Here is a 7,083-nt window from a genome sequence, read left to right on the forward strand (position 1 = left end):
AAATCTGTGGGTGCTTCTATTGGTACACTTAAAAGTTGGTGTTCCTGTGTATCTGGGACTTTGGCCACACTTGTGGAGATGTAAAATAAGCACTTGGATTGCTCTGGATATGTTATGGGAACTGTGTGTTAGGAGAAGCCCCCTGTGAATAAACTGCTGTGCTGTTGTAGAGATCTGCAGCAGTGCTGGGTTTGGCAGAGTGACAGCAGAGCAGGGAATGGACAAGTGACTCCAGTGACTGAGCCACAGGTTGATGTCTGTCTCCCTATATTTAGAGAACATAATAGACATGTAACCCAGCTGTGAACCCAAAGCCTGTGGCAATAATTAATAGCAATAACTACCTTTTTCTCTCGAGGTCACTAGCAAGCATGGAACAAGAACTGACCCAGAACTTCTTGTTGGTGCCCTGGCAGAGACAAACAGCAAATGGTGTTGGGAGAATTTCTGTGAGTCCCTGTGAGATCATGATCTTCTTAAAAACTTCAATATTAGTCTGAATAGGAAAACATGGGGTTTTTACACATACACCTCACTTGGAAAGTGCTGCAAAGATGATTTGATGAGAGATTTGTTGAAACATAGGCACATGCTGATGTGTTCTCAAATCTTTCTCCTTTCTCCCCTCATGTGGGACAAGGGCAGAGAGAGGGAGCAGCAGAGTGGCCTCGGGCTGGAGAGGGGCTGGAGAGAGGCCCTGTGGGCAAAGGGACCTCCCTGGGGTCACCAGGGCACCTGTGGGGAACAGAATGGACACTTTGGGGGCAAAATGGAGGTAATTTGTGGCAGAGCTGGGGGAAGATCTGAGTTCATCTACAGGGAATAAGTATGGGGATATTTTTGAAGAAAAGCTGAAGTGATGTTTAGGGGAGAGGACTCAATATTTTACAGGAAGGAAAATTTTGGGGTAAAACTTGATGTAATCTGTAGGGAACAGAATGAATATTTTAGGGTAAAAATGAGGTACTCAGAAGTGGACAGGTGGGGAAAATTTTGGAGGCACAACCTGACTAAACCTCTAGAGCAGGGAATGAACATTTTGAGGGAAAAATGAGGTGATGAATAGTGGGCATGTAAGGAAAATTAGGGGGCTAATTCTCAGATAATTTCTAGGGAAGAGCATGAACATAAGTAAGGTAAGGTGAGAGAATCAGTTATGGGCAATTTTGGGGGTAAAAATATTATTAAACAATCTTTAGGGCAGAGAATGAACATTTTTGAGGTAAAAATGAGATCAGTAGTAGGCAGATGGAAAATTTGGGGGGGTAAATCCTGAGAAAAGCTACATGGTAGAAATTCATTATTGAAGTAAAAATGAGGGAATCAGTAGTAGATAGGCAGGGGAATTTTGGGGGCTAAATATGAAATAATCTAAAGGTTGACAATGAATATTTTTAGGTAAAAATGAGGTAAGAAGTTATAGATAGGTAAGGAAAATTTTGGGGGTAAAACTTGAGTAAATCTCTAGTTGGAGAGTGAGTACTGACAAACTGAGGAAGTCACTGGAGGTAGGCAAGGAAATTTTTGGGGATAAAACTTGGGAAAATCTGTAGGGCAGAGAATGAACATACTGAGGTAAAAAGGAGGTGATTTGGAGTGGACATCTAGGGAGAATTTGAGGGACAAACCCTGATGTAATATGTCGGAACAAAAAAATATTTTTGATAAAAACTCTGATGTCATGTGTAGAGAGCAGAATGAATATTCTGGGGATAAGACAGACATCACCTGTGTGGTTTTGGTTTAAAATCTAGTTAGTATATAGGGGACAAAATGGATATTTTGGTCATAAAGTCTGAGTTACTGTGTAGAGGAAAGAATGTATATTTTGAGGTTAAAAGGAGGTAATCAGAATTGGGCAGGTAGGGAAAATGTTGGGGGGAAATGGGAAGTAATGTCCAGAGTAGAGAATGAATACTTGCTTGTAAAAAATGAGAAAAGCAGAAGTGGACAGACAGGGAAAATCTGGAGGGGAAACAGGAAATAATTCCCAGGGAAGAGAATGAAAACTGAGCTAATCACTTGTGGATACATAATGAAAATTATGGGTGTAGAAAGTGAAATTTTCTCCAGGATGGAGAATTAATATTTTGATGTAAACATGAGATAACTAGTAGTGGACAGGTAGGGAAAATCTTGGGGGTAAAGCTTGAAATAATCTGTAAGGCAGAGGATGAATATCTCAAGGGAAAAATGAGATAATCAGCAGTAGACAGAAAAGGGAAATTTGGGAGTAAACCTTTAGGTAATCTCTAGGTGAAAGAAAGAACATTTTGAGGTAAAATGAGTTGATCAGTAGTGGACATCAGGGTGAATTTGGGGGCAAAACCTGAGATAATGTGTAAGGATGAGAAGTATTTTGGAGAAAAAAATCTGACATTGTATATGGGACAGAAAGAGCATTTTGGGGATAAGACAGAACCTGGATTTTTTTTCGTTTAAAAAAATCTATGTAATATGTTGGGGGGAAATGGACATTTTGTTCATAAAATCAGAGTTAATGTGCAGGTGAAAGAATGAATATTTTTGAGGTAAACTGAGGCAATCAGCAGTGCACAGGTAGGGAAGATGTGGGGGTAAAAGCCAAGGTCATCTCAAGATGAAAGAGTGACTGTTTTGAGGTGAACTCAGGACTCACCATGTCCTTCCTTGGCAGCAGCTGGCAGGGAATGGAGAAGAGGCCCCGTGTGGGACAAGGGCAAAGAGAGCAGAGGAACGGCCTCGGGCTGGAGAGCGGCAGGAGAAAGGCCCTGTGGGCAAAGGGACCTCCCTGGAGTCACCAGGGCACCTGTGGGGAACAGAATGGACACTGTGAGGGAAGTGGAGGTGAGGAGTGGACAGTTCAGGGCAAAATCTGAGTTCATCTGCAGGGAAATAAGTAGGGGATATTTTGGAGGGAAGAGCTGAAGTGATGAGTTTACTCAGCTTGGCCCAAGTTGTGTTTGCACAAAGTGGGACCAGAGATGAAGGTCGGTCCAAGGCCAACCCTGCTCAGCTTCTACATCCCACGATAAATTCTACAAGCTGCCCATTGAGGGACTAAAAATACATAAAAATGGAACCAAGAGCACTAAGAAGGTTCCTGGGAATCCCAATACAGTGTTGCCATAGCCTTTTGAACAGATCTTTAAGCTTTTTGAGAACACTGCATTTCTCTGTTGGGATTATTCACTCTGTGGGCTGTGGGGTTTATTTGGATTTGAACCCCCCAGAGTGGCCCTGACACTGCTCAGGAGCTGGGAGGAAAAGCAGAGTCAGAGCTCCTGGCAGGGGCCCGGTGTTTTCCCCCAGAGCAGATCCAGCTGCTGCCCACCAGCCTGGCCAGGAGGGATCTGCTTTGGCTCCTGTCTCCTGCAGGGAAAGAATGTTTTCAGTGGATTCAGATGAGATTCGGGCAGCCGATCCGCTCTCCCGCCCCTCCTGCTCTCAGCTCCTGCCCAGCCGGGGCCGCCTGGGCAGAGGGAATTTGTCCCACCAGCAGCAAGGGAAGGACACGAGCACTCCCACCCTGGGACTTGGATTGTCCCTCTGGGGGGTGCTGGGGGCTGGGATTTAGATCATTCCATACATTTGGCTGCTGAAATTTCCCAGCCCGGGGGCTTTAGCTGACAGGGCAACACAGAGATTGTTCTCTGTGTGGTGCCCAGGTTTGGGGTTCAGTATCAGCTTTGCTAGTTCAGATGAATTATACCCATAGCCCCAGATTCCCTGTTGAATTCCTGCTGGAATAACCTGACAGTGCCTCGTGGAGCATGGCTATTCCCATGCAGAGCTGCCCCTTGAACACCAGTTGTGTCAGGAACCAGCTGAGGTTCCGGGGAAGCTCAGAGGCATCGGGACAAGGACAGGTTTATATTCCATAGAGTTTGCTATTTATACCCCTCATCCCCCAGCCCCACCAATGTCCCTGGGGGACACCTGACAGAGTTCCCTGGAATTCAGCCCATTTCTCCCTCCCTGAGGCCAGGCTCCAGCTGATATTTTAAAGCAGGAGAAGGCGGCGACCGGACGCGCTCCTGGCCCGTGCTGAGGCAGCTGCTGTGCCCAGGGGAGGACATCTCTCCCTGCAGAGGCTGAGTTCATTTCAGAGCCTCAGGAGAGGCCTCTGGAAGTTCTTTTCCCTGAGGAAAGGGATGCACATCCCTGCTTCCAGCACACCTTCAGTGGGACCCACCTGTGAAATTTTTCCATCAGTTCTGTAGCTCCAGCTGGTACCCTGAAAAACTCCAGACTTAATCCAAACAAAACTCACCTGACTCTAACCTTTTATTTTAAGGCATCTCTGAGGGCTATTGCTTGGGGTTTAATTTCTGCGAGAGAGGATTCCCACGACTTCAACACTGCTGATGGATGATGTCCCCAGGCTGGAAGGGAAGGGATTTGGGGTGGCTGGGACATACCTGGGGGTGTGTGGGAGCTCCAGGAGTGGGCACCGGGAATTGCTGTCTGAGCCCCTCCCAAACACACTGTGCTGACATTCCCGGGTAATGCCAGCTGTTCCTTGGGGCAATTTTGGGGTGTGGGTGGGGCCTGTCCAGGCTGAAGCATCTCCCGGGGCCTGTTCAGAGCAGCCCCAGGCTGAGGAGCTGCAGGCAGCCCTTTATCCATGTCCATCCGAGCACTGCCCAGGAATCCCAGTGCCCCTCCCGGGGATGTGTGTCTGGCACGCTGCGAGCCACGGGCAGGACACTGCAGGCACAGCTCCTCCCCTGCAAATACCGAGGAGAAGAGGTGCTGGTTCCCTTCCTGGGGCTCCCGGCCTCCTCCCAGCCCGCATTCCCAGCCAGCTGGGACACACAGGAAACACCAAGGAACATTCCTGGCAGCGAGCAGGAGTCACCCAGGGCTCTGTGCAGCTCTGGGCCAGGAAAGTGGCCCAGCCTCAGCACCTGCCGTGATTTTGGGCTGTGAACACTCACCTGCAGGAAACGCCCCTCTGCAGGCAGGACCAGCTCTGACACTCCCCAGGAGAACTTTGGCCATGGACCAAGTGAACCCTCAGGACTTGTCCTGCTCATTTCTCCCTGGAAAAGGACATGGAATGAGCACCTTTACAGCTGTTGGGTAAATTCTGGAAAGGGCGGGAAACCAGGGTTATTAGAAGGGTTTTGTGCTGTCACGTCAGGTACCAACCAGTTCTGCTCTAGAGCCTTTCTAGGGGCTGGGGTGTAAAGCAGCATTAGCGGGAGAGGAGGAGCTGGATTTGCATAGGAATTCCCTTGCCGGTAGCAGCCATTCCCATCCCAGGCAGGACCTTCCTCAGGGGCCTGAGATTGGCTCAGGTGCTTGGAGCAGGGTGCTCAGAAGGCCAAGGTTCTGAATTCAATCCCCACAGGGGCCAGTCACTTATCACCGTTTGACCTGATGATCCTCATGGCTCTTTCCGACTCAGAACCTCCTGTGCTCTGGAAATAAAGAGCAAACTGTTTACGCTGGCTTTTTAAACCCACTAGTGTTTCCATTGGAGAGCGGGAGCCACAGGGAAAGCGGGGGAGAGGAAGGACAGCATCAAGTCTCTCCCGGCAGGTGTCGGGTGAGGCTGGAGCGGGGCCGAGCCCCGGTCCCGCCCCGGGCGCAGTCGGAGCGGGAGCGGCAGCGCCGGACTCGGCCCCAGCGCCCGCCCCGCTCCAGCCCCGCTCGTTCCGCGGGGGCGCGGCGGGCGGGAGCCCCCGGGGAGCGGCCACGGGGGAGCGGGAGGCGGGCGCTGCCGTGCCCGGGGGCGCCGGGCCGGGGGCGCTCCCATGCCCGGGGCCGCGGGCGGGCCGGGAGCGGAGCGCGCTCCGGGGGCTGCGGGGCCGGCCCTGCCCGGCGGGGGGCGCTGCGCTCGCCGCCGCTCCGCGCCCGCCAGGCGGCGCCCCAGCTGAGGGAGCGGCGGCGTCGGGGGTCCCCGCGCCCCGCCCGCTTCCAGCCGGGATCCAGCGCCTGCTCCGGGGAACCGCCGCCCTCCTCCCGGCACCGGCACGGCCCCGGCTCCCCGCGGCCACGGCGGGACCGTGCCCGGAGCCCCGGCGGGACCCCAGCCCAGCCCCGGCCGAAGCAGGAGCGGCGGCGCCGGGCTCCACCCCAGCGCCCGTCCCGGAGCGGCTCCTCCCGCCCGCGGCCATCCCGGTCCCCATCCCGGTCCCCGCCCAGAAAAAAGCGGCTCCGCGCCCGGGCCCCCCGGCAGGACCCGGCCCCAGATCTCCGGGCTCGGATCCCGGTGCCGGCCCCACCTCAGCGCCTCGGGCTCCGCACAGCGCTCCGAGCGACGGTCCCGCCGCGCCCCGGGATGAGCATCCACCGCGCCGAGCGGAGCGGGCGCGGATCCGCCGGGATTTATGGGCGGGGCGGGGCCGGCACAGGTGTGAAGGGCGGGGTCGGCTCAGGTGCGCGGGGCCCCAGAGCGGCTGCGCGGGGCGGGGCCGAGGGGATTTAAACCCCGGGAATCCCTTTAGGAGCTATTTGCCCGTCGGCGCCCGGGGCGGGTGCCTGCGGCTGGGCCGGGCTGGGCTGGCCTCTATAGCTCGCTCTATTTCTTTTCTTCTGTACTTCTTTTCCTCTACACCGCTCCTTTTTCCCCTTCCTTCCTACCCCTCCCCTCCCTCCCTCCCCCCACCCCGGCCCGCTCCCCCTCTATTTCCCCTCCCTGTGCCCCTATACACTGCATTTTTTTGTTACATTACCAAAATCCCAATAGGGTGGGAAAGGAGGTAAGAAAGCGAATCTTTTATTGCAAAGCCATACCATTACGCAGAACAAATGCTCATCTTGGAACTCTCTTAAAAAAGAGAGGTAATTTTTTGATGAATAAATTTAATCAATAAATCTAAACCCAACAGCCACAAGAACAGGTTACCAGAAGGGGGAATTAGATACGAGGCAGGTAGAAATTAAATCCTAAATACAGCTACTCTGTTGCCTGTATTTAACACAGTATCCCAGTTCAGTAGTTTATCTTCTACTCTAATTTGTTTAGATTTCTAAATCACTACAGCAATTTAATAAGAAAGCAAGTCTGACTACCTGAAACTAAAGGCTAATTTAACCAGACCACTGTACAGACAAAATACAGATGACAGTGTTTAGAAAGCTGGATACCAATGA

The 7,083-nt window shown here is 52.3% G+C and overlaps 1 long non-coding RNA gene across 1 annotated transcript; it reads right to left on the reverse strand.

Moving 5' to 3' along the window:
- Nucleotides 1–4,232: 4,232 nt before the first annotated feature.
- On the reverse strand, nucleotides 4,233–6,528 carry LOC136289712 (uncharacterized). Its single transcript, XR_010720848.1, has 4 exons — nucleotides 6,213–6,528; nucleotides 5,134–5,405; nucleotides 4,920–5,024; nucleotides 4,233–4,709 (listed from the first exon to the last, which is right to left on the reverse strand). It is a non-coding gene; the product is annotated as an uncharacterized lncRNA (long non-coding RNA).
- Between the last annotated feature and the right edge of the window lie 555 nt (nucleotides 6,529–7,083).

Source organism: Chamaea fasciata, unplaced genomic scaffold (assembly GCF_029207755.1).
Source record: "Chamaea fasciata isolate MVZ Bird 193981 ecotype frontalis unplaced genomic scaffold, bChaFas1.0.hap1 SCAF_5, whole genome shotgun sequence".
Lineage (NCBI taxonomy): Eukaryota > Metazoa > Chordata > Aves > Passeriformes > Sylviidae > Chamaea > Chamaea fasciata.